This window comes from Trichechus manatus, unplaced genomic scaffold (genome assembly GCF_000243295.1).
Source record: "Trichechus manatus latirostris isolate Lorelei unplaced genomic scaffold, TriManLat1.0 scaffold00074, whole genome shotgun sequence".
Classification (NCBI taxonomy): Eukaryota; Metazoa; Chordata; class Mammalia; order Sirenia; family Trichechidae; genus Trichechus; species Trichechus manatus.
Genome location: NW_004444010.1, coordinates 5,711,065 through 5,721,098, shown reverse-complemented (window position 1 = coordinate 5,721,098; position 10,034 = coordinate 5,711,065).

The following is a 10,034-nucleotide window of genomic DNA, read 5'->3' as shown; positions in this document are numbered from 1 at the left end:
GTTTCCATGTAATTGGTTTTTTTTATTGCTCTTCCTGTTGTTAATTTCTACCTTGATGGCATTGTGGTCAGAGAAGATACTTTGAATTATCTCAACATTTTGGATCTTGTTGATGATTGCTCTGTGGTCTAAGATGTGGTCTATTCTGGAGAACGTTCCATGTGCATTGGAAAAGAATGTGTATTTTACAGCTGTTGGATGGAGTGTTCTATATATGTCTATGAGGTCAAGTTGGCTGATTGTGCAGTGTTGTCATTCATTTCACCTGTCCATATGCCATAATCACCCAATACATTGTTACTATTATTACTGCATGGTTTCTAACAAGATAGCCATTGAATTTTTCACCTGCATCATTTTCCTTTTCCCTGAAGAACTTCTTTTAACAAGTCTGTTGGTGATAAATTCCTCAGTTTTTCTTTGTCTGAGAAAGTCTTATTTCTACTTAATTTTTTAAGGATAATTTCATTGGATACAGAATTTTTAGTTGGTGGCCATTATTACTTCAAATATTTCTTCTGTTATTTCTTCTCCTCCTGACATTCTAATTATAGAGGAACAAATTCAAAATTTACAGTCGGATAAATCTGTGTTAGGCCTTTGTTATGGAGAACTCTCTAGGTGTAATTTACAATGTTTACTCTCCCCTTTTCCTGCCAGAAATAGGAAGGAATCTTTCTTAGCTCATTATTGTGAAAGCCTTGTGAAGTTCCTGGAGGTGAACTCAAAAAAGTAGGGGCTCCCCAAAGAGTATGACCCTCAGAAAGTTCTCACTCTCAAGCTGGTACACACACAGCCTCCAGGAATTCATCAAAATTGTCATTTAAGTGTTACTACTTTATACGTCCAGTGACTTCTCCAGGTGAGAAGATCTCAGCCATGACTCTCTGAATTTACCTGTCTCTTCAGATTTAGGGATGGCATTTTGCCCTGTGACCTCAGTTCCCTGGTGAGTCCATGAAAAGTCACTGATTTTCAGATTGTACAGCTTTTACTTGTTGTAAGGACAGGAGTGACGACTTTCAAGCTCTATATTTTGGAGTTGAAACTGGAATTCCCTCATTAATTTTTAAAGCGTAAAGAGGTTCTGAAACCAAAAAGTTTGAGAACCACTGCTTTAAGCTACCATTAAGTTCTCCTTTTCAAGACTTTTAAAACTTTTATATGTGATTTTCCTTTTGGCATTTACTCATTGCTGTTTTCTTCTCTGAAATTGCATCATTGTCTCTATATACCTCTGTGAGAACTGTAACCTAACAGCAAAATACAGTATGGATCTGATCCTTAAGAAGTTTAATTCAAGCAATTCTTCACTTACTCCAAATTTTCCTTTGTTTAAAACACAGTGGCATTGCATTATGCATTTTCTAGAGTCTTTTCTTCCTGTTACATATTTACTTGATTGACACTCATCTTGTCGTCCTCTATGAACCTTCATGTCCTCCCATTTCTAGTAATTTTGTTCTTGTGTAAAGTTCAATCATTCCATCTTGAATTTGTATACTTTATATTTCCAAGCCCACTCCCCTTGTGCCCTTAGGTGAATTGTCATTTGTAAGCAAGAATAAAGCATGAGTTAACTGTGGCACATGTTATTTTAGACTCATTTACATGGAAATCCCTTACTAAGAATCACTTGAGAGTTTTATATTTTGAAAATATTTCCACCCAATTTAAGGATTGCAAACTGGTATCAAGAAAAATTTTATTTATTTTTCATATTTGCAGGCTTTACTTGAAATGGTCTTAACACATTTTAGTTTGATTGGCTCATGTTTTTGTCAATTACTCTCATAATCACATAAAAATAATCTACTTAGCAAGGTACACACAAACCACTTACCTATCATAAAATCAGAGACTCAGATGCAACGATTCATGAATTCTATCACAGTTAAGAAAATCAAAGAACAACGTTCATCCTGAAGAGATGATTACTTAAATTATAAATTCAGTTCTATTTTGTGACCATATTTGATTTTACACAAAATATAATTTGCTCCATCATACATACTTTATCATTTCAAGATTCACAAAATCTTCAAACTCAAACTTCAAACTAACTTTCAGGAGTAGATATAGGGTTCCTATGAGTCAGAATTGAGTTGATGGCACACAATAACATAGTTATGTATTGATACTGAAAGATGTCAGCAGATAACTACAATGTGACCTGGCTATTTTCTCTAAAGATTCCACTTTATGGGTAATTTTGACTTAGACACTTTTAACAAAAGTATTCATCAAGGGCAGAGCCAACATGGAACCCTAGACAGATGCACCATGTTGTTCCTTTGCAGCAAAGGCCCGAAAAACTAAGTAAAACGGATACAAATGTTAACACTGGAACCCCAAGCATCAAATGAAGGGATAAAGAAATAGATCAAACACTGAAGGGAAGAAGAAAGTGAAGGAAAACAGATAAAGAGGAGACACATAGAGGTCCCCTGCCAACATGGCACAGTGTAGCAACCTTGGAGCACAGCCATCAAGGAACCCAGACACAGAGTATGGGAAGGCAAATTCACTGACCTCCCAACAGGAGACACAGCACCTGGTAACACAGAAATACGCTTTCCCACCCCTCACCCTTCTCCCCGTACACCTCCAACCCTCCCGATGGGCCACGCTGAGCCACCTTGGCTAGAGAGCTACCGGTCCACCAACCTGAGTCCACCCCACCCCCACCTGCCTGCTGGCTCCTGCCATGCCATTTTTTCCACTGTCTTCTTTTTCTTTCTCCCTCCCACCTAACCCATACCTCACTTCTACCGCTTCCTGCCAGGCTAAGCGGTGCCACCTTGGCTAAATAAGGCTAGAGAGACACTGACCCACTGCCAGCACAGGTCCACCCCACCGCTGCCCACTGGCTCCTGCCACACTAAAATTTTTTTTCTCTATTTCTTTTCTTTTTCCCCCCTTTCTCCCTCCCACCTAACTTGTACACCACCTCTACCCCATCCTGCTGAGCTACGTCAAGCTGCCTTGGCTAGATAGACATCAGCTTACTGCCAGCCTGAGTCCGCCCTGGGCCCACCTGCTGGCTCCTACCAGGCCATTTTTTTAAACTCTTCCTTTTTTTCTCCCTCCCACCTAGCCCGTAACTCACCTCTACCCCTTCTCACCAGTGCATGCCACACTACTGTGGCAAGAGAGGTACTGGCCCGCTGCCAACCTGGGTCTGCCCCGCCCCCACCTGCAAGCTCCAGCCATGCCATATTATTATTATTTTTTCCCTTTCTTCATTTTCTTTCTCCCTCCTACCCAGCCATGTACCCCCCCTCTATACATTCCAGCTGAGCTACGCTGCACCGCCTTGGCTAGGGAGATACCAGCCCACTGCTAGCCTGGACCCCCCACCCCACCAGCTTCCATCACATCATTATATTTATTTATATTTTTATCTATTTTTTCCTCTTCATCCTTTTCTTTCTCCCTCTACCTAGCCCTGTACCCCACCTTTACCCATTCTTGCCAGGCCATGCTGCACCACCTTAGCTAGAGAGGCACTGGCCCACTGATGACACCCTGGGTTTGCCCTGCCACCACCTGATGGCCTCCTACCAGGCCTTTTTTTCTTTTTCTTTTTCCCCTTTCAACCTTTTCTTTCTCCCTCCCACCTAGCCCTTCCCACCACCTCTACCCCTTCCCACCAAGCCTCACTGCACTGCCATGGGTAGACAGCTACTGGTCCACTGCCACTCCAAGTTCCACCACCCCACCAACTCCCAACTGCCAGCCACTGTGACTATTTTAATTTAATTTCAATTAATTTATTTTTCTCTCCCTCCCATCTAACACCATAAGCCATGCACCCTCTTCCTGCCAGGCCACACCACACCGCCACAGTTAGGGAGTCACCAGTCTGCCATTTCCACCTCCCACCTAACCCCATATGCCACCTCCCCTCTTCCTGTTGGCCCCCAGGTCTGCTCTGGCCCCATCCACTGGCTATCTTCTTTTTTCGATCTATTTTCTTTGTTCCCCCCACGTAGCCCTGTAACCGTTCCCCTTCCCGCTGGCCCTAACTGTGGAGCCATGGCTAAAGCATCCCCAGCTCAGGTCTGCTGCTGCACCACACCAGCACTCCCTCTTCTGCCTGCTACTTGACCAGCTGCTGAACGGAGTCATGCGAGCCCATACCACTCCCCATCCAACACCCACGCCTATCTGATGAGGGGTGTGGATGCTCCCACACTGCTGGACCAACATCAGGAGACAGAGCCTACCCGGTTCATCCTCAGCAAAGTTGCTTACTCTGCCTGCTGCTGCCCCGCCAACCTAGACAAGGTGGTGAGAGTTATCGTGGCCACAGATGAGCAAGCAGAAAAGCATGCCTGACCTACCCACGCTGACATGGAAAAACAAAACAAAGAAGCAATATGAAACAAATGAACAATCAATAAAGAAAATAAAACCTTAATGTCTCAGAGACAGCAGACAATATCAAAACATAAAAAAGCAGTACAACATGGCTCCAGCAAGTGGGACCAAAATAATCAGATGACCTTCTGGTAGAAGAAAAGGCAGTGAAACTACCTGATATGGAATTCAAAAGACTAACACATAAGGCTCTCCAACAGATTCGGAAAGAGATCAAGGAAAACAAAGACAAAATTAAGGAAAAACAGACAAAATAGTGGAAAACACATGCAACACCAACTGAAACATAGTCAAAATCAAGGAAAACACAACGGAGTAGAATAATTCAGGAAAATAACTCAAGAACTAAACATTAAAATAAATAATTAGGAATCATGCAAAAACAGCAACTAGAAATTCAAAAGATAACAAAATTTCAGAAATGGACAACTCAATAGAAGGTTTTAGGAGAAATTTGAAAGAATGGAAGACAGAATCTGAAAGATTGAAGACAAATCCATGCTGACACTTTGTCTAAGGAAAAATCAAAGAATGAAGAAAAGTGAAGAAAATCTAGAGTCATGGTTTGAATTATGTCCCCCAAAAAATGTGTGTGTCAATTTGGCTAGGCCTCCATTTTATGATTGTAATTTTATGTTAAAGAGGATTAGGGTGGGAATGTAACACCACCTTTACCCAGGTCACATCCCTGATCCAGTGTAAAGGGAATTTTCCTGGGGTGTGGCCTGCACCACCTTTTATCTCTCAAGAGATAAAAGGAAAGGGAAGCAAGCAGAGAGTTGGGGACCTCATACCATCAAGAAAGCAGTGCCAGGAGCAGAATGCGTCCTTTGGACCGGAGTCCCTGCACAGATAAGCTCCTAGTCCGGGGGAACACTGAAGAGAAGAAGGCCGACAGAGAGAAAAAGCCTTCCCCTAGAGCTGACACCCTGAATCTGAACTTTTAGCCTACTTTGACTGTGAGGAAATAAACTTCTCTTCGTTAAAACCATCCACGTGTGGTATTTCTATTATAGTAGCACTAGATGACTAAGACAGAATTTGGTACCGAGAGAGTGGGGTGCTGCTCTAACAGATACCTAACATGCGGAAGCGGTTTTAAAACTGTGAATGGATAGACGTGCGGCAGAGACAGAGGACCAGCAGCAGCAGAGAAGCGGCAGCAGCAGAGAACCAACAGGAGCAGAACCAGGAGACCAGTGAGAGACGGTGCTGGAGCCGACCCATGGAGCGAGAGAGCTGAGTGCCTGTGCCCAGGAGGCTTCCTGGCAGAGTGGGGTGCCTCCAGGCACTTCTCGGTGGAGCTAGGCTTGCCAACCCATGGAGCAAGGGAGCTGAGTGCCTGTGTGCAGGAGGCTTCCTGGCGGACTGGGGTGTCTCCGGGCACCTACCGGTGGAGCTACAGAGCTTTGGAACACTTGCCCCAGCAGGGCAGATGCGGGCATGAGGCCCGAGGGCCAAAGGACACAGGAAAAAGAAGCAGAAGCTGAAGAGACAAGGGACAGAAGAAGCCGAGCTGCCTGAGTCTCAAAAGGTATGGCCATGACCTCAGGGGTTTCAAAGGGTGGAGCCATGGCCTCTGGTACTTCTAAGGGTAGAGTTGCCACTCAGATGGACTGGGAGAATGGTGCGCCTAAAGCCAAGGGAGCAGAGTTGCTGTCCCAGTGGGCCTGTAAGGCGGAGCTGAGGCCCAGGGCCGAGGGGCCTCCCCTCAAGATCCAGAGATTGTGGCCAATACCTAGCGTCTAGAGGGGCAGGGTTTTTGTGTAAATTGTCTCAGAGAACAGAAGATTATTTTCAAAGCCTTGAGGGCTAATGTAATGTGTTCTGCTGACTTGCTTGGTGCCTGTTATCACTTCTTTTCCTCTAGTTTCTCCCATTTGTAATGGAAATGTCTAGCTCATGCCTGTTCTGTCATTGTACCTTTGGAAGCAGGTAACTTGTATTCTAGATTTCACAGATGAAGAGGAATTTTTGGATTTTGGACTTGGAGCTAAGACCTTTGCTATTATATGATGGGGTTAATATGTTTTCCATGTTGCAAGGATGTGACTTTTGGGGGGCCAAAGGGTAGAATGTCATGGTTTGAATTATGTCCCCCCAAAAATGTGTCAATTTGGCTGGACCATGATTCCCAGGATTGTGTGGCTGGACTCCATTTTATGATTGTAATTTTATGTTAAAGAGGATTAGGGTGGGATTGTAACACCACCTTTACCCAGGTCACATCCCTGATCCAATGTAAAGGGAGTTTCCCTGTAGTGTGGCCTGCACCACGTTTTATCTCTTGTGAGACATAAAAGGAAAGGGAAGCAAGCAAAGAATTGGGGACCTCATACCACCAAGAAAGCAGTGCTGGGAGCCGAGCTCATCCTTTGGACTGGGGTCCCTGCGCAGAGAAGCTCCTATTCCAGGGGAACAGCAAAGGGAAGAAGGCCGACAGAGAGAAAAAGCCTTCCCCTAGAGCTGACACCCTGAATTTGAACTTTTAGCCTACTTTGACTGTGAGGAAATAAACTTCTCTTTGTTAAAACCATCCACTTGTGGTATTTCTGTTATAGTAGCACTAGATGACTAAGACATCTGGGAATTATGTGGGATACAATCAAGAGCAAAAATCGGTGCATGATTGGAGTTCAGGAATGGGGAGAAAATGGAAAACACAGAGAAGTTTGTTAATTTGCTGATAGAAAACCTCCCAAATATCATGAAAGACAAAATGCTGACCATCCAAGAAGATCAATGAACTCCATATAGGATACACCTGAAAAGAAAGTCACCAAGAATATCATGATGACACTTGCCGAAACCAAAGACAAAGAAAGAATCCTGAAAGCGGCTCGAGAAAAACAAAATGTCACAGGGAGGAAACAGTAAGACAAAGCTCTGATTACTCGGCAGAAACTATGCAGTCAAGAAGGTAATGGGGATGACAAACATAAAACCTTGACAGAAAAAAACTGCCAACAAAGAATAATATATCCTGCAAAACTCTCTCAAGTATGATGGCAAAATTAGGGTATTTCCAGATAAACAGAAATTAAGGGACTATGTAAAAACCAAACAAAATTTACAAGATTAAATGGAATCCTTTGGTTAGAAAACCAACAACATCAGACAACAACTTGAGTATAGGACATAGGACAGTATCAGCCAGATAGCAACGTAGGTAAACAGCTCTCATAAGTTTAGCCTAATGTCTGGCCACATGGTAGAAAGTCAAATAATATTTAATCATGTGCATTTTTATGAGTGTGCCCAGGATTTAGCAAGCACCTTGTTGTTGTCTTACTTTTAAATCTCACGCTTTTGGTTCTTCCTCAAAGGAGACTTTAAATCTGATAAATTTACCTATGTATTAATTTTATTTACTTATTTTAAACCTTTTCTGGCCCAAGAAAGCCTCACTTTGTCACAGTGAAATCAAAGTGGACATGTAGTCATTCTAGGGAATTACTAAAAAGGATAGATAGTATGAAGTTTCAGTTTTGGTAAAAAACTGACTTGGTGAACTTGTAATAGTTACTCCCTGTTCCACAATTTTAAATTAGATATCCTATTAAGTTACCTTTGAAGGTCCTTCTGAAAAGTAATCATTCATGTAAATGCTGATAACTATTGACACTACCAAACAACTGCAATTGACAGTTTAGAGTAAGGGGGTTCTACAATATTCTTCATGGTTTCATTTTCTCACGTGTTGGAATGAATGTTCAGGTAGGACTATGGTAGGTTGAATAATGGCCCCCAAAGATATCCAGGTCCTAATTCGTGGGATCTGTAGATTTTTACCTTATATGGCAAAAGACACTTTGCAGCTGTGATTAGCTCAAGGCTTTTGAGATGGGCAGATTATCCATGTGGGCCCTAAATGTAATCACAAGCGCCCTTTTAAGAGGGAGGCAGAGGAAAATTTGACCTGAAGAGAAGGTAATGGGATGAATGAAGCATGCTACTGGCTTTGAAGATGGAGGAAAGAGGTCACAAGCCAAGGAATGCACAGAATGCCGCTCTAGAAGCTGGAAAAGCACCTGTGGAGGGACTGTGGTCCTGCACTTTAATTTTAGCCCAGTGAAATAGATTCTGGATTTATGACCTCCAAATTTAGAAAAAGAGTAAATGTGTGTTGTTTTAAGCCACCAAATTTGTGGTAATTTGTTACATCAGCCATCGGAAACGAATATAAACAAGACTTGTGAGGCATCTGTGGTTCAGTGGTAGAATTGTCGCCTTCCATGAGGGAGACCCAGGTTTGATTTCCAGCCAAAGCATAACTGTCCATCAGTAATGGCTTGTGTGTTGCTATGATGCTGAACAGATTTAAGCAGAACTTCCAGACTAAGACTGACGAGGAAGAAAGGCCTGGTAATCTACTTCTGAAAATCAACCAATGAAAACCCTATGGATCACAATGGTCTGATCCACAACCAATCATGGGGATAGCGCAGGACCAGGCAGCATTTTGTTCCATTTTGCATTGGGTCATCATGAGTCAGGGGCTGACATGATGGCAGCTAACAACAAGCCTTATATATACTAGAACATTTCTTTATGAAACTGCACTTAATTTTACTCAATTTCTATTTCTGTATTCTATTAATCTTGATCCTAAGCATCTGGCAGCCTATAAAATGGTGTGTAGCCTTTGAGACTAGACAACTCTTCATTTTTAAAATCCTCTATTCCTTCTTTACCACCTCCTCCTCTTCATTTACCAGAAATATTTTCCCCAAGAGATTGTGTGTCCTTGACTGTTCCTCTCTCTTCCTCATCATCTTGCCATTTTGCCCTATTTACTGCCACAGCTTTAATTATTACCTTACAGCCAATAGTCTTGGCTGGTCTTCTAAGCTCCACACACATATTTCCAAGTCTGCAGTGCATCTTCAGCTGCATAGCTCACTGGCATCTTGCATTCTATTTAACTAGAAATGAATTCATCTTCCCATGCACAAATTCCCAAACAGAAAACAAAATCACACCAGAAAAATGAATGATTCATCAAATATGTTAAGAATTTTGTTTTGTATCAACAAAATTGACAACCCACTGGCCAGACTGACAAAAGAGAAACAGGAGAGGATGAAAATAACCCAAATAAGAAACGAAATGAGGGACATCACAACTGACCCAACTGAAATTAAAAGGATCATAACAGAGTATTATGAAAAACTATACTCCAACAAATTTGAAAACCTAGAGGAAATGCATAAATTTATAGCAACACATTACCTACCCAAACTATCACAAAGTGAGGTTGAAAATCTGAACAGACCCATAACAAGAGAAGAGACTGAAAAGGTAATAAAAAAAAAAACTCCCAACAAAACAAAGCCCTGGACCAGATGGCTTCACTGGAGAATTCTACCAAACATTCAGAGAACAGCTTGTACCAGTACTACTAAAACTATTTCAGAAGATACAAAACGAAGTGACACTTCTGAATTCACTCCATGAAGCCAGCATAACCCTGATACCAAAACCAGGCAAAGACACCACAAAAAAAGAAAATTACAGACCAGTATCTCTCATGAATATGGATGCAAAAATTCTTAACAAAATTCTAGCCAACAGAATTCAGCATCATATCAAAAAAATAATGTAGGATTCATACCAGGCATGCAAGGATGGTTCAACATTAGAAAATCAAT